At 39.7% G+C, this 25,527-nt stretch overlaps 1 protein-coding gene and 1 pseudogene across 1 annotated transcript in view; one reads left to right on the top strand and one right to left on the bottom strand.

The window, feature by feature from the left end:
- The window catches only part of LOC110288391 (uncharacterized), a 125,033-nt gene that overhangs the window by 85,668 nt on the left and 13,838 nt on the right, over positions 1–25,527 (bottom strand). The gene's annotated exons all lie outside the window — the stretch shown is intronic.
- LOC110288281 (large ribosomal subunit protein P1 pseudogene) lies at positions 12,701–13,063 on the top strand (annotated as a pseudogene).

Here is a 25,527-nt window from a genome sequence, read left to right as displayed (position 1 = left end):
GCTTTCTAACTTACTCCTCCTTCAAGATGGACTTGTTTCTGCTTTACTCGCATGCAAAACTTGGTGTGAGGTCATTTATCAATTGAAACTTACCTGGGCTAATTAAAAGGTAGAATATTACAATTCATCTCATAAAAATCTGATTAAAACTTCATTTGAATGCTAAATCATTGTTGGATGTATAGGACAATCCAGCTACTGAGTGCCAGAGAAAAATTAGTGTTCAGGATCTTATAACACGAAAGAGCATCCTCTTAAGCTTGTCCCTGTGACTAGATCCTCTCTTAGATCTGCTTCCTGCTTTCTCTACAAGCTTCCAACAAGCAGATCCATTATGAGCTAACACATGGACTCTTAACTGATTAGGCTAAACAATTCTTCAATTCCCTATGCCTTGTGGAAAGACCTTCACATACACATGCAGAAGCATGTCATACTATTCTTCTAGACTGCTTTTAGACAATTTTAATATTAAATTGTTCATTTTATTTTGTTTAGTCTTATTTATGAATGTTCTTCCTGTATGTGTATATGTGTGCCACACTTGGATGCTTTCTCTCAGTGAACATCAGAGGAGGAGGTCAGATTCCCACAAACTGGAAGTATAGGTGGTCATGGAATGTGATGTGGTGCTAACAATCTAATCCTGTTCCTTTGCAAGAGCAACAACTTCTCTTCAAATTTCATCCATCTCTAAACATGTAACATATAACCCAATTTATATTAGTGAATGATTCTTGTTTAATAACCATGAACTGTTTTATAGTGTGGGAACATGACTAATCAGTGGTGAGGATTAAGATCTGAGTCTCATGCTTATACCTTACATTAGGAAAATGGTGGAACCTGATACAATTCATTTTCCTTCTGCACCAGATTTCTTGGTTGATAGGATGCTGGATAACAGCATTTTCAGGTATTATAAATTCCTTCAGAATTAGGGTGCCTCCTCATAAAAGTTAATACCTAAATACTTCATCGATAGGATAAACCTTCTTTTCTCACATTACAATGAACACATAAGAGTCTCCAGCTCTGGGTTCCATGTATACAAAATATTTTTATCATACATAGGGATCCTTCCTAATTGGTAAAATATTGATATGAAGGTTCAGCTGACGTTTAACATATCCAGGCTTCACATTTCCTCTCACTCTCTTTCCTGTACTGTTTCTTGTGTCCTACACAACACTTCCAGATCATTTTTAATTTTTAAATAAAGTTTATTTATTTCAATTTTTTAGTGAACATGATCTTTGACTGCATGTAGCTCTGTAGACTTCAGAAATGCAGAAGCTATAGCACCCAGACAATGGTAAAAGATATTCAGGACCTACATAGTGCAAGAAGAAGTGCCCTTAACTGGAGAGCCACATCTTTGATTCTCAATTAGCTGCTGTGGAGACATAAATCAATAAATATTGGGACAGGATTCATGGAGCATGAAGGCTACCTTCTTAAGAGTGTCAGGGTAAGTGCCAGCACAGTCAGGAAAGACACTTGCACATAAGTGAGGTGAGAAAGATATTTTGAGAAATTTTCCAGTGGGACACTGGTTGTGAAAGACATTTTCACATAATTATGTATGTGAGGGCTTACAAGCATGAAAATGAGTCACTCGAAAATAGAAAAAAAGGGGGGGGGGAAGTATGGGGGACTTTGGGATAGCATTGGAAATGTAATTGAGGAAAATACATAATGAAAAAAATTGTGAAAAAAAAGAAAATAGAAAAAAAACATCTTCAATAACCACTGCTGGTCTAATTGGCAGTCTGCATGTAGAAAAATGAAAATAGATCCACATTTGACACCTTGCACAAAGCTCAAGTTCGCTGGGCGTGGTGGTGCACGCCTTTAATCCCAGCACTTGGGAGGCAGAGGCAGGCAGATTTCTGAGTTCGAGGCCAGCCTGGTCTACAGAGTGAGTTCCAGGACAGCAAATATTCAGCAATGAACTACTGTTCTTAAGGTTTCTGATAGGCAAAAAAAAAAAAAAAAAAACATCACCATGAACCCAATTCACAGGATCTCAAACTTCCTGATAATGGTAAGATATCCACAACAGAATTGAGATAGTGGAGGCAGAAAATGCAACCATGCTCCACACGCCTGCCCTGCTCCTGCCCATTAATCAGTACAACAGCTCCTCTGACCTGGACGGTGACAGGACCAGCTACTCAATGTCCCAGGAGGCCAGCACAGCAACTGCTGCTTAAGGAAGGTTTCATGTTCCACTGATACTAGGCACGAGTCTCCCTCCAGGACTTCCTGGCCACAAGGCAACCAAGATGCAAAGAGAAAGATGAAACCATGGAACTTCCCTCACTTCTGCCTAGCCCCGCCTTCTGGACCCGCCCAGTATTCAACAGCTTCCTGGAATTCTTCTAAGGCATTAGCTTCCCACTTCTTCACACTAATTTTTGTTGTTTTGGATTTTTGTTTGCTTGCTTACTTGCTTGCTTTTTCCTTTGCTTTTAAGGTGTCTTTTCCTTAAACTCATCAATTTATGCAGGAATCTCACACTCTCAATCAGGAACCCCTCCCCCAAATCTGTTGCAGGCTGCCTCTCACACAACTTCCCATGACCTACTCTGCACAGCTTCCCCACAAGGTTGCTGCCAGACTAGACCAGAGCTGGATGTACTAGGACACTGAACCTGGGTTCTGAACCCTTCAGATACAACTAATCCTGTCTAACTTCTCATATTGTGAGTCTAGCAACATAGGCTAAAAATGCACACAATTAAGCAATACCTCTGAATTCTGACGCTAAGAACAGACATCCAAAACAAACAGAAACTATGATAAAATGTCCTTGGCTCAAACTGCAAACCATATATGTATCCTATAAGGAGCACAATTTACGTGATATCCAAGATAAAGAATAGAAAACACACAGTCATGATCAGGGAGATTATAGTTTGTAAACCATGTAAATCCACTCAGACAGGAACAAAATGAACCATGAACAAGAAAATAATACCAGATGCCTGAAGGAAATGAGGACAATATGAAATATTAAAATTGAGTTCAATAGGTGCTCAGGAATGCCAAAAAAAAAAAAAAAAACCACACACACAAAAACCTGAAAAGAAAATGCAGTGAGGTAAAAAAAAAAACAAAAACAACAACAACAAAAAACATAGAGAACCTGTGGGAAACAGATTATCAGACTTGAAGAAAAGGTAGAGGAGGTGGGTGCCTCAGTCAAAGAAAATGGTGAATTAAAATGATGTGAAGTCAAGGCACAATATTATTTACTGCTTGAAGGGTGAGGCAATTAAGAGAAACTCCTTTGGAAAACTGTCTAGTTTTTTGTCAAAAAATTTAAAAAAAAAAGAATAAAAGAAAGAAAGTAAGAAGGAAAGAAAGAAAAACTAGAACAAAATTACAATACATACTGCACTTTTTGTTGATAAATGGTTTCCTGATTGTTCACTGTAACACTCTATGACACCCACGCATATCAGCATAAGCTGGGGAAAGAAGACTCGAGATTTACCCAAGTCTCATTAGACTATTGCTAGGAAGTCAACTCTTTTCATGATTGTAATGAGTTCCAGGATTCTCATGTAACCTCCAGGGTTCAAAACCTGTTGTGATGATCCTGAGAGGTTAAAATGGATTCTAGCTCAGCATGGAGGTGAGAGCTCAGAAGCACAAGCACATATGCAGTGGAAGAATGCTGGTTCTGGGTTCAATAAGTGAGCATGCATCTAACCCCTGGAGAGATTGGAGGTTCCAGGGTGTTTAGAGGTCTGGTCAGGTGGGGAGGAGGAAGGGACATCCTTATAGAGACAGACAGGTGGGCGGGAAATGTGGGATGTGGAATAGTTAGAGGATGGACCAGGAGGGCCATAAAATCTAGAGTGTGGAAAAAATGAGAGGAAGGAAGACAGGAAGGAAGGAAGAAAGAGAAAGAAAAGAGTAATAATAAAATAATCTCTATGTCCAGAAATTGCATCCAAGCAACATACATAGGAGCTGCTATGTTTAAAAACAAAACAAAACAAACAAACAAAAACAAATGTACTTCTGTTCCCCCCCACCCCCCACAGGAGTAAAGGTGCTAAGGTTTTAAAGTGCTGACTCAGAATAATCAAGAGAGAACCTGGAGTAAATGATTGTAATGATTTATAATTCCTAAGGAAGTAGCTCATGCAAAGGAGGTTTCATCTGCAAAGAGCTATTTAGAGACTTGTCTCCACAGAGTACAGAGCTGTCAGCTTGCATCCATCATTAATAACAAGTCATTCTCCCACCACTCCCATTAGCTCCTTAGGACTCTTTCCCACCTAAGGCAGGTTCTCTGCATCTGTCCACCATGACTGCTCTTCAGAATCTCAACCTACATGAACCATAGCTACAGGAAGGGGAAAAACATGGAGTAGGAGAGCCTTATAACTCCAAAATAAAAGAGCAAAGTCATTAAATGGGATATTCCTAAATGCTTTTGAATAGGAGTCTTCAGCACTGTATCCCATTAATATCTATAGAAAATTCTTACTGATATAAACCACATGATACAACATAGAGATAGCAATCAGAATGCTTAAAGCCTATCTGAAAATTGCTGGGAGCATTTCTACCTAATAGAACATACTTAGAATTCACCTTATTTCATTTGACCTGCAGAAACAGTACATGTATTTATTAAGTGTGTTGTACTTTTTTACAGAAAACCACCTCAGGCAATGACTCAATCTAAATGGCAAATTTCATGGATTTCTTCAATATGATAAACTTGTCATCTTATTTACTTATAACCACTCATATCAGTGTCTAATGCACACTGTTGAGAAGAAAAGTGTAGCTTTCTAACTTACTCCTCCTTCAAGATGGACTTGTTTCTGCTTTACTTGCATGCAAAACTTGGTGTGAGGTCATTTATCAATTGAAACTTACCTGGGCTATTTAAAAGATAGAATATTACAATTCATCTCATAAAAATCTGCTTAAAACTTCATGTGAATGCTAAATCATTGTTGGATATATAGGACAATCCAGCTACTGAGTGCCAGAGAGAAATTAGTATTCAGGACCTTATAGCACCAAAGAGCATCCTCTTAAGCTTGTCCCTGTGACTATATCCTCTCTTAGATCTGCTTCCTGCTTTCTCTACAAGTTTCCAACAAACAGATCCATTATGAGCTAACACATGGACTCTTAACTGATTAGGCTAAACAATTCTGCAATTCCCTACGCCTTGTGGAAAGACCTTCCCATACACATGCAGAAGCATGCCATACAATTCTTCTAGACTGGTTTTAGACAATTTTAATATTAAATTGTTCATTTTATTTTGTTTAGTCTTATTTATGAATGTTCTTCCTGTATGTGTATATGTGTGCCACACTTGCATGCTTTCTCTCAGTGGACATCAGAAGAAGAGTCAGATTCCCACAAACTGGAAGTGGTTATGAAATGTGATGTGGTGCTAACAGTCTAATCCTGTTCCTCTGCAAGAGCAACAACTTCTCTTCAAATTTCATCCATCTCTAAACATGTAACATATAACCCAATTTATATTAGTGAATGGTTCTTGTTTAATAACCATGAACTGTTTTATAGTGTGGGAACATGACTAATCAGTGGTGAGGATTAAGATCTGAGTCTCATGCTTACACCTTACATTAGGAAAATGGTGGAATCTGATACAATTCATTTTCCTTCTGCACCAGATTTCTTGGTTGATAGGATGCTGGATAACAGCATTTTCAGGTATTATAAATTCCTTCAGAATTAGGGTGCCTCCTCATAAAAGTTAATACCTAAATACTTCATCGATAGGATAAACCTTCTTTTCTCACATTACAATGAACACATAAGAGTCCCCAGCTCTGGGTTCCATGGATACAAAATATTTTTATCATACATAGGGATCCTTCCTAATTGGTAAAATATTGATATGAAGGGTCAGCTGTCCTTTAACATATCCAGGCTTCACATTTCCTCTCACTCTCTTTCCTGTACTGTTTCTTGTGTCCTACACAACACTTCCAGATCATTTTTGGGACTGGTGAGATGGCTCAGTGGGTAAGAGCACCCAACTGCTCTTCTGAAGGTTCGGAGTTCAAATCCCAGCAACCACATGATGGCTCACAACCATCTGTAACAAAGATCTGATGCCCTCTTCTGAAGTGTCTGAAGACAGCTACAGTGTACTTACATATAATAAATAAATCTTTAAAAAAAAAAACCATTTTACCAATAAATTATCATTGCACCAATGCATCACGTTAGGTTTTAAAAGTTGATAACAAGAGAAATACAAGGAAAATAATGTTTGTTTTTACATTGTTCTTTGAAAAAAAAATGCTAAACCATAAAGTTGAGTACACAGTAGAACTGCAGTTTTAAATCTTAAAATTCTTCAAGTTGCATTAACTCTGGTTGTAAGGTCCAAGAAAAATCACATCTATTAGAAGGTAAGAACTTTTGTACACTGCATTGCCACACTTGTGGTTCAGCCAATGCATAGAAAAGCACCATAGTACAAGAATCCATGGAGTTCGGCTGGCTGTATTCTTAGTAAGATGTTTGGATTTTTTTTTTTTTTAAAGAACCAGCTTTTAAGTGTATGAAGGTGATTCTAATGAAGTCTCTGAATTCTGAGAGAGATGGAGTTCCAGTTGATCTTGTCTTTTCCACTGGGTTTTATCAACTGAGTTGTTCCACAAAGTGGTTTCATAAAAATAAACAAACACTGCAGGGCATTGACAACAAAAGGTGTTGCTTTTTACAAACTGACAATAAGTCTTCACTGCTAATGAGCAGACTTACACAACTCAATGTGTATGAAGAGGTCAAGCTGGTGCCTCCAGAACATTGGCACTTATATTCCACAGTCCTCATTATGTGAAGAGCTTTGCAAGCTACAAAAAGTGAAATATATACACAGAACCAACCAAAAAGACATTCATCTAAAATTTGTCCTTCCTCCAAAATATGCTAGGTCAATGATTCATGAATTTATTGTGAATAACCAATCAATATCTAATTTGACTTAAATACCCAAAGCACGCTTGTTAAAATTTATATATATATATATAATATATATATGTGTGTGTGCATATATACACATGTATATATATATGTGTGTGTGTATATATACATATATATGTATGTGTGTGTGTATCTATATGTATATATATATATATATATATATATATAAACATATATGCACATTGCATATGTACGTGAGTGTAGTGGGAGTACTTCTGCACACACCAGTGTTATAAATAATGAGAAGGTGGTTTCTATATAGTTTAAAGCATAGGCCTTTCACTGATGCAGTCTACAAACGATCATTTAAATTTCAGACTATTCAAGCCTATGACCTATGTGTAGCTTGCTCTTTACCTCTCTGCCCCGTTCCCATTTATCTCTTCTCTTCTCTGTCTCCCACTAAATCTCTTCCACCTGCTTTCTCTTCCCTACATCACTTTTTCCATCCAGAAATTCCACCCTCCAATTCTTGTCCCAGGGATTGGATGTTAGATTTTTTTCTTACAATCAATCAGGTGTGAGACATCTCCAGAATTCTGTGGATTACCTATAGGCATAGAGAGCTGCCTGCCATTCAAATATCTCAGCAGGTGTGGAGACAAGAATATACAAACGTAAGCCTGGTGATGGGCCATAGAAATGACAATATGAAGATCCTGCTAGCACTTAGTTCTCTACCAATATAGCAATAAACATTTAAAAATACACAGACAGGGGGCGGGAGTGGTGGCGCACGCCTTTATAATTAATCCCAGCACTAGGGAGGCAGAGGCAGGCAGATTTCTGAGTTCGAGACCAGCCTGGTCTACAAAGTGAGGTCCAGGACAGCCAGGGCTATACAGAGAAACCCTGTCTCGAGAAAAAAAAAAAAAATACACAGACACACCTGCATAAAAGTTTAGAAAATTAACTTCGACCCATGTGGAGAGTTCAGAAAGGCCAAAAGAGGAAATTGAGTCCCACAGGGTGGAAAGTCACTTTGATTTAGAATAGTCTGGCCTCAAATGAAGAATAATACACCTCCCCCAATGTTCTGATTGCTGGGATTATGCCAGCAGCACTTGCATGTTTGATGTCTATAGAGTCAGCAATGTCATCACACTTTGTATATCTGAACAACTTAATTTATATTCTTTAAAAATATCTGACTGTCTTTCTATTTACACTAACACAACATTAACATCCTAAGAACTAGAAACATCCATAAAAAATATACTTTTTTCTGTAGAGAGCAAAAGGACCTTGTGGTCAAAAATAAGCTCTAAGGTAACCAGGAATATAAAACCCCAGAGTTCTCTCTTCAGGGGATGAGAAGTCCACTTTTTTTCTGACCAGAAGTGAGGGAATGTAGGTAGCAAGTGGCATGGTGAGCTGTGCTAGATGTAGTGCCACAAAACACCTGAAAGTCCCAAGCTATAAAATTGTCCCAGACAATCTTCCCTTGATGATTGTTTCTCAGGTAATACAAACAAGCCTTGCAGGAGATGTGACATGTATCTTGTAGCTTGGTGTCCTCTACACTGTATGCTTGATCCTCCACTAGGCCCTTTAATTTTAGAATCCAACTTTAAGAAAGACTCACATGTACGTTGCAAAAGACTTTTGAGGTAGTCACACTTTCATCTTCACTGTGCACAGAGGATTGAGACAATTATTACCAAGAACTTTCTTTCCAAAATTATACTGTGCTTAATTATTACTAAAATAAGCCACTCTGGGGTCAGAATCTAAAGTTACACTCAACATTGTCTACAGGGAGAATGGATAGCATACTTACAGGTTTTAACTGCTCAGAAATCCCTGAGTTTGCTCAAGCTCAGAACATAAAATACCAGCAATCTCCAACCGCAGATATTTCCAATCCTGAAAATCCATCACCTACAACTAAACCCTATACAAAGCCTGCCTCCCACTCATTTCTCTTCTGCTTCTCACCTGAGCAGGGGCAGGCTCCATCCAGTGTTGTTCCCAGTCATTATATTGTGTGTGGTTAATTGTCCCATGGGGCTTTGTAGTTTATCTTGCCTTCTGACTACCAGGAGACTTTTTACTTCAGATGTTAACACAGGTACTGGGAAAGATTTTTCTCTGAGTGCTGTATGAATTTCATTGGCTATAACCCACAACACACCCACAACCAGTGCTGAAATAATTACAGAGCGGTATTGAAATTTCTTTTTTGTCTCATGGATTGTTACACTACCAGAACTAGTGGTTGCAGAGACTCCCACATTTATATCACCTATCCAGTAAACATCAATCATAGTCTTTCATTCTAATTGAATAATGAACTCAGAGCTGAGCCAAGAAATTTCTTCCCCTTTGAAATTTTAGCTTTTTGATATATTCACTTATAACGACCCATAGAAAATATACTTTATCAACATCAAGCAAAATGCTTCACACAAAATTGCCCAAATATAGACAAGAAATTTGAGACTAGAATTTGTGATGTACAAATACTAATGCCTACACCAGTTATTTTGAAATATATTATAACTTTTACCTTAGCTTTTTGGGGACAGATTTGTCAATTAGTGAGTCTGTGGATTTTTGTTGTTGTTTGTTTGTTTTCTTACTGAGAGACAGAAAGGGGTCTGATCCAGAACAAATGAAAAGAGGAACTGAGAAGAGTAGAGGGAATGGGAACTCTTCAAGATATATTGGATGAGAAAACAATCTTCATCATTTTGGATAGATTCTTAGTGATGTTTTCTAGATTCGGTATTTGAGTATTGTATTAAATATTTTGCATCAATGTACATAAGGGTAATTGTTCTGAAAGTGTCCACAATGACATGAGCATACTTCAGCCTCTCAAACTAGGTTCGTGAGTATTACTAATGTGCAAAACATGATTTTGCAACAGAACTGCGTGAGTCACAAGGGTTACAAATATTAAATTTTGCACATGAGGAGCATTCACCTCTGTTAAGGAGTCTGTTTGTTGTCATTGTTGTTATTGAAACTCATTTTATCAATGCTGCATATTAATGGAAATTTGCATAATACTTTTGTGCTTCCTTTAAGTTGACATTTCCAAGGAAACGAGAATGTGTTAATTTGTATCTGCCTTTGCATTTCCCTCAGACAAATGTCCTACAAGATTAGACTGCGACACAATATGGAAAAAAAAAACTGGTCTCTAGAGACTACAAAAAGAAAAGAATTCACACTAAAGCCAAACCCTATAAAAGTAATCAATCCAGTAATGTTATGGCCACCTGTCCTTGGTTTCTAGTCTCACCATACCATCCTTGGTGGGGAAACTGTTATAGACCATGTCAGCTGCATGCCATTGGGAATGATGATCTTGTCCATTCCTCTCCCTAGTGCCCTGGCTAGTTCACTGCTTGGGACACACCAGTACTACATACATGTATGTGGAAGGACAGATGAGTTTGTCTAAGACCACAAGCTTTTAAGTATGTTGGCTTTGAACCAGGCTCTCTTGCTGTAGCTCTCCAAGAGGTGAGATTTCAAAGTTGAGAACAGTCTGCTTTGTGTTCCCATCCCTTATGGGGTGTGTGTAGGTAAATGCTGACTGAGCTTACTTGACAGAGCTCTGAAGCAGACACATTTGTGGTATTGAGCATTCTGTCCCTGATGCCCAATGTCAAACTCTTAGGGGACACATGGTCAAGTCTGGAGTGTTTTCTTGGTGTGATGTAAGAAAATGTGCCAGGGAGTTTGTTGAGGGTATCTGCTGCAGGTATCCCCCTTCATAAATGAGTCTGATGCAATGACTCAACTATAAGCCTTTATTCATATATTTTTCAAGATTTATTATATTAGTGTTATTATTATGTTTCTGTCCATTTTCAAATTTCTTTCTCTGGTCTATTGTCAAATGTGAACATTTTGCCAACCTGCATATATGTACACCACTTGGTGTCTGGTGCCCTCAGAAGTTAGGAGAGGGAATCTGGTCCCTGCAGATGCTTGGGAGCCACCATGTTGATGCTTAGAATCAATTTTGAGTCTTCTGTAAAAGAAGGCCAGTGTTCTTAACTTTTTTTTAAATTTTGTATTTTTGTATATGAGTACACTGTAGTTCTCTTCAGACACACCTGAAGAGGGCATCAGATCCCATTACAGATGGTGGTGAGCCACCATGTGGTTCCTGGGAATTGAACTCAGGATTTTTCGAAGAGCTGTCAACACTCTTAACCGCTGAGCTATGTCCCCTGCAAACCCACCCCCACACCCACCCCTGCTCTTAACTTCTGAGTCATCACCAACCCTCACTCTTCTGTTCGATTAAATATCTTTTACTTCACAAGTAGCTTATGGTCAAATTTATAAGTTCAGAAATCAAGATTGGTAAGACAGAAGAGTGAACGTGGAAAGCCTTTCTTTACAGAACCTTACAGATCCAGGTGCTGGTGTGCCATAGCCACTCCAGTGAAATCTGTGTGGCAAGTCCACAAGCTTGGACGAAGTCCTGAGGCAAAAACTTTCATGAAAACTTAGTCTCCTGGAGCCTTGGCATCTCATAGCATGAATGTTCCAAACTTGTCCTTTTGTTAATAGGTGAATGGGTCTGTGTGCTTTCTTTCAGTATTGTTTTATTATCAGTGCCTCCAAGGAATGATTTGTCAAATACCTAAATTAGGTTGAACTTTGCTTCCTGGCCTTCACCAATGTCCTAGCCAGCCCTTGAGCCGGCCCTGGGCTTGGGATTTCATAAGAATGTTACCGATTAAGACAAATTGCCTCTAGTATTGAAAAAGAGACAGTGAAAGAAATCAAGCATTACTATCTACTAAATAGAGTTAAAAAATCTCAGGGCAAGCTTAGCAAAGTAAGTTTAAAAATCTTATAGTTATATATGGCAGACACTTTACTTAATAGAAGTCCCCGACAAAATCACTCAGAATAACAGCCCAGTCACTCACATATACAAGAATTTACAATGGTTTAGAGAGTAGGTCTGGATGTGGTTTAAGGAGGAACTAGAGTATTGCATTATTCATGAGAAGGTTAGCTAGAGCAGAACTCCCTAGCACATACTTTCACTAGCCCAGAAGCATAGCATAGTTAGGTATTTACTATAGGCTAGCGGTGGGCTAAACAAAAATCGGAATTAGAACTATGGCTTAGGCAAGAAAGGACTTGCCCTGGGAACATAATGACCTCACACCTGGCTTTTAGGAATATAGCTGACCTTAGATAGAGATGACTGTGTCTCAGTTGTTACATTGCCTAGTTCCTGTCAGTCTTTATGTATGCATTCTTCTGTTTTGTGTAAAGAGTCATTAAGCATCAGGTAACCTCAACGTACCTTGGGTGATGTGTCACCTAACTTCCTTATTTTCTTCTGTATCATAAGTCTGATGCTTCCTTTGAGAAATTGCATTCAGATCAACACTCTCTTATGTTTGCATCTGTTTGTCACCCCGCCGACTCCTTCACGCCTGGGTAACAAGACCCTGATTCTCCTGAAAGTTGAGGGGCCCCTGTGAGTTGAGGGGCTGACTGAGTCCAGTTCACAGCACTGGTGATTTAACATAGCCAGGAAGGAACTGCACGGATGAAGCATACATGGGCCTGGGGCAGCACAGGTCCCCATAGGTCACTGCCAGCTTCCTAAGATAGCCATTGGGATGTCTACAGAGAAATCCTGTTAATGTGTTCAGTTTTCTAATGCCGCATTGGGGTGAGACCCTCACTTCATCCACCAACTAGCACCATGCCAGCAATCCACAATATGGTGTCCCTCTCCAAGCTCACCTGCATCTACTCCGCCCTCATCCTGCAAGACAACGAGGTGATGGTCACAGAAGTAAAGATCAATGCCCTCATTAAAGCACCTGGTGTCAGCATTGAACCTTTCTGGCCTAGCTCGTTTGCAAAGGCTCTGGCCAATGTCAACACTGGTAGCCTCATCTGCAATGTTGGGGCTGGTGGGCCCGCTCCACTTGCTGGAGCTGCACCTTCTGGTGGTCCTGCTCCATCCATTGCTGCCGCCCTAGCTGAGGAGAAGAAACTGGAAGAAAAGAAGGAAGAGTCTGAGGAATCCGAAGATGACAGGGGCTTTGGTCTTTTTGACTAAACTGCTTTTGTTAACTTTTCCAATAAAGAGCCGAACCTGTACCTGAATTGTACCTCCTGATACCTTTACACAAGAGTACAAACTTTAGTGCATAATGAACCTGTTAAGATATTTTGCATATTACTGTAGTATTGAGCATCTGAAAAAAATGCATACTGAGGGGAATACATGTCTTGAAAGGATTTGCTAATATTCGTAGGTAACACACTTATATCCAGTAACAAAGGTTATTGATTCTGAAGAAAGGAGTCTGGTAAGGGTCAACAATCTATTCAAATATTATGATCCCACTCTTGAGGAAGGATTGACTTTTCTTTTTTTCTTTCTTTTTTTTTTTTTTCTTTTTTTTTTTTTGCTTTTCGAGACAGGGTTTCTCTGTGTAGCCCTGGCTGTCCTAGAACTCACTCTGTACACCAGGCTGGCCTCGACCTCAGAAATCCGCCTGCCTCTGCCTCCTGAGTGCTTGGGATTAAAGGTGTGCACCACCACGCCTCGTTAAGGATTGACTTTTCTGACTTGAAGCCTTGTTGCTTGGTATCTGTTACATGAACAAATTCATGCTGAAGACAAATTCTGTAGATAGGCTTTAAGAAACCTTAACAGGAATGAATGCATTCATTAGTAAATGTTTGTTTGTGTGTGTGTGTGTATGGTGTATGTGTGTATTTTTACAAGGATTTCGGCCAGGAGAGATATGTGCTAATTGGAACACAACTTTGTGGAATCTACTTTGGACATTTTTTAATGCTTCAATTATATTTTTATGCTTCAAATACATTTTTTCAAGTGTATTAGTTCATACTTAAGTCTAAATAGTTGTTTCATTCTCAGAACCGCAAATGAATGCCAGAGAATTTTCACAGTGGCTAAATTTGGTTGATGCTGATATTTTATTTATTTATATTTCATGTAATTCCCTTTCCTGGTTTTCCACTCTGGACCCCCCTATCCCATCCTCCCTCCCTGTGCTTAGCTATATAGGTGCTCCCACATACACGCCTACTCCTGCGTCCCCACCCTAACATTCCCCTACACTGGGGTATGGAGCCTTCAGAGGACCAAGGGGCTCTCCTCTCATTGATGCCTAATAAGGCCATCCTCTGCTACATAGACCGATGGAGCCTTGGATCCTTCCATGTGTACTCTTTGGATGGTGGTTTAGTCCCTGTAAGCTCTGGGGGGGTCTGGTTGGTTGATACTGTTGTTCTTCCCATGGGTTGCAAACCCCTTCAGCTCCTTGAGTCTTGTCTCTAGCTCCTCCATCGGGCACCCAAGCTCAGTCCAATGGGTGGCTTCAAGCATCCACCTCTGTATTTGTCAGGCTTTGGCAGAGCCTCTCAGGGGAGAGCTATATCAGGCTATTCTCAGCAAGCACTTTTTGGCATCCACATTAGTATCTGGGTTTGACGTTTGTACATGGGATGGATTCCCAGGTGGGTCAATGTCTGGATTGCTTTTCTGTCATTCTCTGCTCCACAGCTCAGAATAACCAAGATATAATTCACAGTGCACATGAAGCTCAAGAAAAAGGAAGATCAAAGTGTGGATGCTTTAGTCCTACCTAGATGGGTAACAAAATAGTCAAGGGAGGAAATATGGACATTTGTCAAGGTCAGGTTGTTAGATTGGCACCCTATAGACATTTCACTCTAGACTTCTAACAGATGTTCAAAAATGGTTAGGAATTATACCAAAATATTGTCTTTTTTACAAACATATGGTCATCCCAACATGGAGGAAAACAAAACAATTGGAATAAATCTCATGTGCAAATGAAAATTGTATACTGCTATCTTTGTGGGGTTTTTTTAGGAAAATGGTTATGTAAGAAATGACTCTTACAATATCTGTATTATATAAACCTTCCATCTGCCTAAGAGCCTAGATATGCAGTCTCCAGTCCATATTTAACTTGTTCAAAGCATAATCTGGGAACTCAACCTAAAAGAAACTAAAGACTGACAGCATATGTTGAATTCAAATTTATGCTAGGCTGATTAGTCTGATAATTAGCCTGTCATGAATGCACACAGTCACTAAAGCAACTTTCCTTAATTCATCTTATGCTTGTATATGGAGTGATTTCACTCTGGCAACGTATAGTATTTCCATCAGCTTTATCTGCAGTCTTTTTACAAAAAGAAAAGTTTACAATAATGTTTCTGAGATAAGCTGTGGTGGCTCAAGTCACCTTGATCCCAGTCTGTGCCCCCTGGTACAACGACATTGCTTTTTCTCATGAATATTAAACCCTGGAACAAAAGACCAAGGTGCCTAATTAACAAATCAAATCAGTCCTTGGTTCCAGGTTCTCCAAACAGTCCTCTATCCCTACCTGTTACAGTGCAATGGTGTCCTTTCCAGACCCCTAGCATAGATGTTGGGCAAACGTCCTGCCAGCTGCTCTTCTTCATGTAATGCATCCATTTGGCTACCTGGTCTTTTTTACTGATCATTTATCTTCCTGGCCTCTTGGTCTGGCTTTCCTGCTCCCTCTCCTCATGAGGCTCATGGTTCTGTCCATTATAGACTATTCCTGTGTCCGGCTATTCTCTTTCTTTTGATGATAAGAAACATTCTACTTCACCATACTTAGGAGAAGCCATAACCTTTCCTTTTTATTTCTTTTTTTTTTCAAAGGTTTACTGTTTATTTAAAGTTATAATGTTACAGAGTTCTTACACTGTCGGAACCATGCCTGAGAACCCAAAGATAGAAATTGTGCAATGGACAGCCTCATCCACCCAGTGTATTAAAACTTGATTCATATGCATTTTAATAATTTCACAATCTTAAAAAATAACAAAAGCTGGGCATTATGGCACACGCCTTTAATCCTAGCACTCAGGAGGTAGAGGCAAGGGGATTTCTGAGTTTGAGGCAGGCCTGGTCTACAAAGTGAGTTCCAGGACAACCAGGGCTACACAGAGAAACCCTGTCTCGAAAAACCGAAAAAAAAAAAAAAAATAGATAACAGGACTTGGAATTTACATCTGCTGCAGTTCCAGTACAGTATGCCGTTAAACAAACCTCATCATGTTTCTGCTCACATCTTAAACCATAACCCCAAACAGAATGTGTGTTTGTGTGTCACGCTGGGGTAAAGCGTGGCTCAAGGTGTGAGATTATTTGTTAAGGTTTCTGGTGCCCAAATGAAGTCTTCAGTTTAACTAAGAATCTCAAGTCTCTAATCACCCCACCTCCTCCTGGCTGGTTCAGATCGTGCCAACACTATTGCCCAGAAGTGGCATACAGTCTGGTAGGAGACACTGGCCTCCACCTCCTGCTTCCCACACTGCTGCCCTAAATCCATTAAACATGCTCTCAAGCTGGGAAAACATCCATTTCCTGTTCCACTCCTGTTAGTAGTGAGCAAGGCTGAACTGTGTTTGGCAAAGGGATTCGTTTACAGAGAGAAACCCAGGCAGTACTATCGTATCACATAGTCATATGCCAACATAGAGTATGTGTACTGAACCATATGTAGTGACAGAGTAGGTAACTGAGAGGCTAGTTCATTAGGTAGGAAGAAATTTAGCAGTAACCTCTTCTGAGAGACAAATACTATTAGGTAGTTAAATTGAAATTACGAACAACAGAAATGCTACATTACTGGCTATTCTCCTGCGTCTTCAAGTTATTACCAAAAATATTTCGAAGGTGAATGTCAAGAGCTGGCTAAACAATGAATGAACCTACAGCTAGGACCCGACCTAGCACCAGAACCCGAGCTCCCGACGTAGCCGGACCTGGCACCTGAGCCCGGAGCTCCTGCTGCGGCGCTGCTCCCACCCGTGAGGCTTGCCGCGTTGGCCGCCCAACTGCTCCATTCCTTCTTCCTCCTCCTCCCTCCTCCCTTCCCCTCCTCCTCCTCCTCCTCCTCCTCCTCCTCCTCCTCGTCCCTCTAGGCGAAGAAGCTGTCCTGGCTCCGCTCCTCGGTCTCGGCCAAGGCCGCGGTCCGGATGGGTGGGGGCGGCGCTCGCGGCTCCGAGCTCCGGGTCAAGGCCGGCTGAGCGCTCAGGCTGCCGGGTGCGGCGTCGCCTCAGTCCCGCGGGGTCGCCGAGGCGCGGGCGGCAGGGCGGCCGGCTCCCCCGTGCTCTGGTGGTACACGCTCCTCCCCCGGAACCGCGAGCGTGAAGCTCCGCTGCGGGAGGGACAAGGAAGGCGCGCCCCGGGGAGAGCTCAGCTAAAGATGGCGCCTGAGGAAGGAAGACGCGTTCGCGGGCCTGAGGAGGGGAAAGAGGAGGGGGAGGGAAGGAGGGAGGGCGGGAAACCAGCAGAGAGAGGCAGCACCGCGCCTGCGCGCTCCGTTCCGCCCGCCTCTGTGGGCGCGCTGAGGGAGGCAGGTGGCGAGATGAGAAGGGGGCGGGTCTTCCGGGAGAGCCAATCAGATGTTATTTCATTTCTTTTTCATTTACCTTGCATTAAATACACAGTGCTTTCAAATTCATGGCCACTCTTTGCCTTAGTAGTTGTTACCATTTGACGCTGACTGAAGTTACCCTGCAGGACTTCTCAACTTAGGTAGAGATTGCAGCAGTGGACATCGAGTGTGTAACAGAATATGTACACAAAGTACCTTGTGCTTTGTAAGAGGAAAAGGAAGTTCTCTTGGAGACAAGAAAATTCTCCTAAAATAAGTATTTCCCATACTAGGGTTCTGTCTGTCCCTAGGGTGGCAGTGCAGAGCTAGTAATGCCCCAGCTGTCTGAGTCATTTGATTTCTTGAATCCCCCAAATAGAGGATCTACTGCTGTCCTGTGGCCAAGCTTCATGGTACAAGTTAATGAGGGACTCTGAGCAGGCCTAGCAATGTGGAGTACCAGTGTGTGGTTGCTTCAGTGTTCTTTCTAGGAGAACTCTGATGAAGTTGTAGGGAGCTATGAGGAAATCTCCATGCCATGCTTTGATGAGTTTAGGAGCCAATGTGCACAGGTAAGGAGGTGCAGGCCTTTTGAGCTATGAAAATCTAATCTGCTGGGACTGGGAATAACTATGAATAGATTGTGAAGCTGTTGGTCCATATGTGAAAGGACTGAGGTAGCAGACAAACTCCATTTTGCTATTTAGACTTGATTTTAAGATTTTATCTTCACAATGACTTGCCTGTACCCTTGAGTTCTGGGGGAAAAAACATGATATATTCCTGCCAGTTGGAAAATATACATAACAGCCATGGCTGACTGAAAATAATGGGATGGGCTCAGGAAACAAGAACCATTTCCAGATCATAGTGCTCCTTTTGGATGAGTGGTCCCTCCTTGTAGTTAGATATAAATATAAAGGTAATATAAACCAATCAGCTTTTAAGCTGATTTAGGCCAATATTCTTTACCCTCTTACCCAATCACATAATCTTACAGCTTGAAAAATCTCCTCTTTTTTTTCCTTTATCTTTTATCCTTTATAAATCCCATTACCCAAGGGACCACTCTCCTATCCTGTTTTATCAGGAATGTTTTTGGCCCAAGCTGGAGTTTCAATTAAAACTCTCCTGGCATGCATCAGAGTTGTGGTCCCTGGTGGTCTCTTTGGGGACCTTGAGAACCTGGCACAGTTGCATCTTCAGCCCCTTACAAAAATGTTTCTGTGACATGCTGTCTTTACACAGGTCACCTTGATGACAGTCTGTTGTTCTCCAAGGCAATAGCTTTGTCGTCCCCCCCCCCCCCCCCCGCTGATTAGCTGATTAAACTTCCCAAATTCTGTAGTTAAAAGGCTATACCACAACATAGTTTTAAAACTACACATTTCACTTGTATGATTATTGCTTGCGACCCCAACGGAGACCATTGGGTTGCTGGTAAGATGTCATATAATCAAAGACACAGACTCTGGGAGTCAGGCAAGTGGCAAAAGCAGACTCCTTTACTGCAGGTATTGGGCAAACTTTTATGCTCCCCTGCCAGTGTGATCCAACATCAGGGGTCCCTAGCCATGATGGCAGATAAAAAAAAAATAGCTAAGGAATGTTATCAAAGATATTTACAAACTATCTAGGCTATCCATAAATAAGACACAGCAGAGGCTGACATTTTACCTCTCCATCAAGGAGCCACTGCTGATAAGATACCAACAGCCTTACCACTAAAGTGATTGACTGACCCACACATTTGGATTGATCAATGGTGTATGACAAAAGAAAACAAACAGGCAATAGAACAGCTAGTCCAGGAGCAGCTGGAGGCTCAGCCTATAGAGGAGTCTACTATCCCTTGGAATTCTCAGGTAGTTGTCATTTAAAAAATCTGGAAAATGGAGGTTGTTAAGAGATCTCAGAGCAATTAAAAAGATTATTCAGCCAATGAGTTCCTTGCAGCCTGGAATCCCATTGCCTTCTTTGTTGCCTAAGGAATGGCTTATCATAGTGATTAACCTAAAAACTGCCATTTTACAATTCCTCTACATGAATGTGATAAGAAAAAGTTTGCTTTCTCAGTACCTACCTTCAATAGACATTGCTCAGTAAAAAGATATCATTGGAATATCCTGCCACAAGGAATGTTAAATAGCCCTACATGTGTCAAGATTTAGTACAACCACTACAGATGATTCGCAATTTCCCCAATCCATTATCTGTCATTATATAGATGACATTCTATTTGCTAATTCAGATTTAAATATCATGGAAAGAATGTTTGATGAAAAAAAAAACCAAAAAACAAAAACAAACAAACAAACACCCAAATAACTTGCCTCGCTGAAGATTGCAAATCACCCCTGAAAAAAATACAATGAGTGGCTTCTATTAATGGTCTATTACCTAGAATAAGTCTACAACAGGTTAGGTCACAAAAGGTGCAAATCAGGAAAGACCATTTGAGGACTCTTAATGATTTTCAGAAATTATTGGGAGATACTAACTGGCTGTGGCCTACAATTGGCTTGGCCAATCAAGTGCTAAGCAATTTATTTCAAACCTTACAAGGTGATAAAGATATAAATAGCCTAAGGAAATTACCAGCCAAGAATGAGAAAGTCTTAGCTCTGGAATATGCAGGATACACAACTAGTTCATATTGTTCCAAAATGGCCTGCATCTTAGTTATCTTACCTTCTACTCATTCCCCTACAGGAATGCTCATGCAGATGGAAGATTGTATATTAGAGTGGATATTTTTAGCACATAAACAGGGTAAGAAATTAAAAGCCTACATGGAGATAGTCTCTGAATTGTTATTAAAAATAAAAAAAGAGACTTCAAAAATTAGTTGGAATGGATCCAGCTGAAATCGTGGTACCATTTATTAATTCAGAGATTGCCTCACTATGGACACAACATGAACGTTGGTAAAAAGCGTGCAGTAATTTCTGGGAGTTATTAACAACAGATACCCTAAAAACAAGTGACTTCAGTTCATAAAATGGACTACTTGGATTTTCCCTCATACACTAAAGGGAATTCCAATATCTGGAGCCGCTACATTTTACACTGAGGCTAATAAATCAGGAAAGGCAGAAGATTTAAGGTGGCTGAGAGTCCCTAGAAATTAGTTCAAAAATCTTAATTATGTGCAATACTTATGGTGTTCTCAGATTTTCAAGTGTCTTAACATAGTAACTGACTCTTAATATACAGAAACGTTTGTTTTACACATAGAGCCTGTTGATCTTATTTAGGATGATTCTGAATGACTTCACTATTTATTCAACTACAACAAATAAGAGTAATTGACTACATATAACACATATAAGATCCCATACAGATTTGCCAGGCTCTCTGGCACAGAGTAATAATGAAATTGACCATTAATTGATAGGAAGTGTACTGAAGGCTTTGGAATTACATAAAAAAAATTCCATGTTAATACCAAAGGTTTAAAGAAAGAATTCTCTAACACAAGAAAAGTCTGTCAATTGTCCCCATGTCTCTATAGTATTAGATATAGTATTAGAAGTTATAGTATTATATAGTATTAGAAGTTCTAGCTCAAGCAATAAGGCAACTAAGAGAAACTAAGGGAATACCATTTGGAAAGAAAAAATAGTGATTTTTCTATTTTCAGATGATATGATAGTATATATGTGAGCCAGAAAAATTCTACCAAAACGTTACAGTGATAAATGTAGCAAGTGTCTGCATACACAATTGACTTGAAGGAATTCTGCTCCACACAAATAAACAGGCTGAAAAAGAAGGTAGGGAAGGGCTGGTGATATGGCTCAGTGGGTAAGAGCACCCGACTGCTCTTCCGAAGGTCGAAAGTTCAAATCCCAGCAACCACATGGTGGCTCACAACCATCCGTAATGAGATCTGATGCCCTCTTCTGGAGTGTCTGAAGTCAGCTACAGTGTACTTACATATAATAAAAATAAATAAATCTAAAAAAAAAAAAAAAAAAAAAAAAGAAGGTAGGGAAACAGAACACTTCACATTAGCAATAAATAAATAAATAAATAAAATGCATTCACATTTCTCTAAGTAAGCAAGTGAAAAGCTACATGACAAGAAATTCAAGTATCTGAAGAAACAGGAAAATATCAGAAGTTGGAAATATCTCCCTTGCTCATATATCAATAGGATAAACATAATGAATATGTCCATCTTACCAAAAAGCACTTAGCGATTCAGTGCAATTCCCTTCAAAATTCCAGCACAATTCTTTACTGATTTTGAAAGAAAAATTCTCAACTTCATATGGAAAAGCAAAAAAACACAGGATAGATAAAATATTTCTTAACAACAACAAAGAAATTCTGGAGGCATCAATATCTGTAATTTTAAGCTTTACAGCACAAAAAATAGTAATAAAATTTTGCATGGTACTGGTATAGAACTAGATAGGTGGCTCAATGGAATTCAATAGAACACACCATAATAAACCCACTCATCTACGGACACTTAATTATTGGCAAAGAAGCTAAAACCATACATTGAAAGTGGAGAGCATCTTCTATGAATGATGTGGTCTAACTGGATGTCTTCATGCAGTAAAATGCAGTAAAATGCATATAGATCCATATTTATCACCCTGCATATCAATCAAGTCCAAATGAATCAAAGACCTCATTATGAATCTATACACATTTAATCTAATAGAACAAAAAGTGGGGAATAGCCTTGAACTCGTTGGAATAGGAAACAACTTCCTAAACAGAACACCCATAGCCCTGACACTAAAATCAATAATTAAGAAATGGAACCCCATAAATGTGAAACCCTTCTGTAAGTCAAAAGACAGCATGATCAGAGCCGGGCGGTGGTGGCGCACGCCTTTAATCCCAGCACTTGGGAGGCAGAGGCAGGTGGATTTCTGAGTTCGAGGCCAGCCTGGTCTACAAAGTGAGTTCCAGGACAGCCAGGGCTATACAGAGAAACCCTGTCTCAAAAAAAAAAGACAGCATGATCAGGATACCTATAGATTAGGCAAATATCTTCACTTGTTCTACATATAATAGACAAGTAGAATGAGGGGAGACCCCTGTGAGGGGTTATAGGGAGAAGAGAAAGGGCTGATATTGTGATCTAATATGAACAAATAACTTCAATCTAAAAGATACACATGAAGAATAGGAAGACCTTCATTTACATGGAAAACAGAAAATAGAAACATGACATGTGTATATGCATATACTGCTTGCAACGTGAAATGATGATTGTCTAAAGAATTCTCCAAATATTTCAGACCAAAAAAGTATAGAAATATGAATTGTCCTAATTTTACAATGCATTAAAATTATCATTTCTATGTTTATTAACATACGAAGAGATATGAATAAAATGGTGATCTCGTCATTCATATGCACAGTTCAGTAAATTATAAACCACCTAATATTTATTCTTATATAGAAAGTCAATTACATGGTCATTACGAAAATCTTGAAAATAAATCTTGAAATAGGAAAATAATATTTAAAATAGTTTCATACAAAATTGATTATAGAGACAGGATATGAAGAAGAAAATTTCCATACATTTTCAATTATTTTTTTTAAATTTTAGCGGAGGTTTACTTCTTTACAGAGCATATGTGTATACACTCTATCCTGTTGCTAACTGTACTCAGAAAAAAGCATCAGATGTCCCAAACTGACATTTAGGGTGGTTGTCAGGCACCATGGGGATTGGGCATTGAACCAGTTTTCTATTTAAAAGCTGGTTTTAGCTCCCTTGTCAAAGATCAAGTGACCATAGGTGTGTGGGTTCATTTCTGGGTCTTCAATTCTATTCCATTGGTCTGTCTGTCCTTATGCCAGTACCATGCAGTTTTTATCACAATTGCTCTGTAGTACAGCTTTAGGTCAGGCATGGTGATTCCACCAGAGATTCTTTTATCATTAAGAAGAGTTTTTCCTATCCTAGGTTTTTGTTATTCCAGATGAATTTGCAGATTGCCTTTTCTAACTCGTTGAAGAATTGAGTTGGAATTTTGATGGGGATTACATTGACTCTGATTGCTTTCAGCAAAATAGCCATTTTTACTATATTGATCCTGCCAATCCATGAGCATGGGAGATCTTTCCATCTTCTGATTTCTCCTTTGATTTCTTTCTTCAGAGACTTGAAGTTCTTATCATGCAGATCTTTCACTTCTTTAGTTAGAGTCACACCAATGTATTTTATATTATTTGTGACTATTATGAAGGGTGTTGTTTCCCTAATTTCTTTCTCAGCCTGTTTATCCTTTGTGTAGAGAAAGGCCATTGATTTGTTTGAGTTAATTTTATGTCCAGCTACTTCACTGAAGTTGTTTATCAGATTTAGGAGTTCTCTGGTGGAATGTTTAGGGTCACTTATATATACTATCATATCATCTGTAAATAGTAATATTTTGACTTCTTCCTTTCCAATTTGTATCACCTTGATCTCCTTTTGTTGTCAAATTGCTCTGGCTAGGACTTCAAGTACTACATTGAATAGGTGGGGAGAAAGTGGGCAGCCTTGTCTAGTCCCTGATTTTAGTGGGGTTGCTTCCAGCTTCTCACCATTTACTTTGATGTTGGCTACTGGTTTGCTGTAGATTGCTTTTATTATGTTTAGGAAAAGCCTTGAAGATATGGGCACAGGGGGAAAATTCCTGAATAGAACAGCAATGGCTTGTGCTGTAAGATCTAGAATTGACAAACAGGACCTCATAAAATTGCAAAGCTTCTGTAAGGCAAAAGATACTATCAATAAGACAAAAAGGCCACCAACAAACTGGGAAAGGATCTTTACCAATCCTAAATCAGATAGGGGAGCAATATCCAATATATATAAAGAACTCAAGAAGATGGACTCCAAAAAATAAAAAATAAAAAAAAAATTTAAAAATGGGGCTCAGTCTAAACAAAGAATTCTCACCTGAGGAATACCTAATGGCTGAGAAGCACCTAGAAAAATGTTCAACATCCTTAATCATCAGGGAAATGCAAATCAAAACAACCCTGAGATTCCACTCACACCATTCAGAATGGCCAAGATCAAAAATTCAGGCCGGGCGTGGTGGCGCACGCCTTTAATCCCAGCACTTGGGAGGCAGAGGCAGGCGGATTTCTGAGTTCGAGGCCAGCCTGGTCTACAAAGTGAGTTCCAGGACAGCCAGGGCTATACAGAGAAACCCTGTCTCGAAAAACCAAAAAAAAAAAAAAAAAATTCAGGTGACAGCAGATGCTGGAGAGGATGTGGAGAAAGAGGAACACTCCTCCATTGTTGGTGGGATTGCAAGCTTATACAACCACTCTGGAAATTAGTCTGGTAGTTTCTCAGAAAATTGGACATAGTACTACCGGAGGATCCAGCAATACCTCTCCTGGGCATATATCCAGAAAATGTTCTAACTGGTAATAAGAACACATGCTCCACTATGTTCATAGCAGCCTTATTTATAATAGCCAGAAACTGGAAAAACCCAGATGTCCCTCAACAGAGGAATGGATACAGAAAATTTGGTACATTTACACAATGGAGTACTACTCAGCTATTAAAAAGAATGAATTTATGAAATTCCTAGGCAAATGGTTGGATCTGGAGGGCATCATCCTGAGTTACGTAACCTAATCACAAAAGAACTCAAATGATATGTTCTCACTGATAAGTGGATATTAGCCCAGAAACTTAGCATACCCAAGATATAAGATACAATTTGCGAAATACATGAAACTCAAGAAGAATGAAGACCAAAGTGTGGACACTTTGCCCCTTTTTAGAATTGGGAACAAAACACCCATGGAAGGAGTTACAGAGGCAAAGTTTGGAGCTGAGACAAAAGGATGGGCCATCTAGAGACTGCCATAACCGGGGATCCATCCCATAATCAGCCTCCAAACGCTGACACCATTGCATACACTAGTAAGATTTTGCTGAAAGCACCCTGATAAAGCTGTCTCTTGTGAGACTATGCCGGGGCCTAGCAAACACAGAAGTGTATGCTCACAGTCAGCTATTGGATGGATCACAGGGCCCCCAATGGAGGAGCTAGAGAAAATATCCAAGGAGCTAAAGAGAACTGCAACCCTAAGGTGGAACAACAATATGAACTAA

Source organism: Mus caroli, unplaced genomic scaffold, assembly GCF_978045245.1.
Source record: "Mus caroli unplaced genomic scaffold, Mus_caroli_1 scaffold_6, whole genome shotgun sequence".
Lineage (NCBI taxonomy): Eukaryota > Metazoa > Chordata > Mammalia > Rodentia > Muridae > Mus > Mus caroli.
This window is presented reverse-complemented; position numbering and strand designations above follow the sequence as displayed.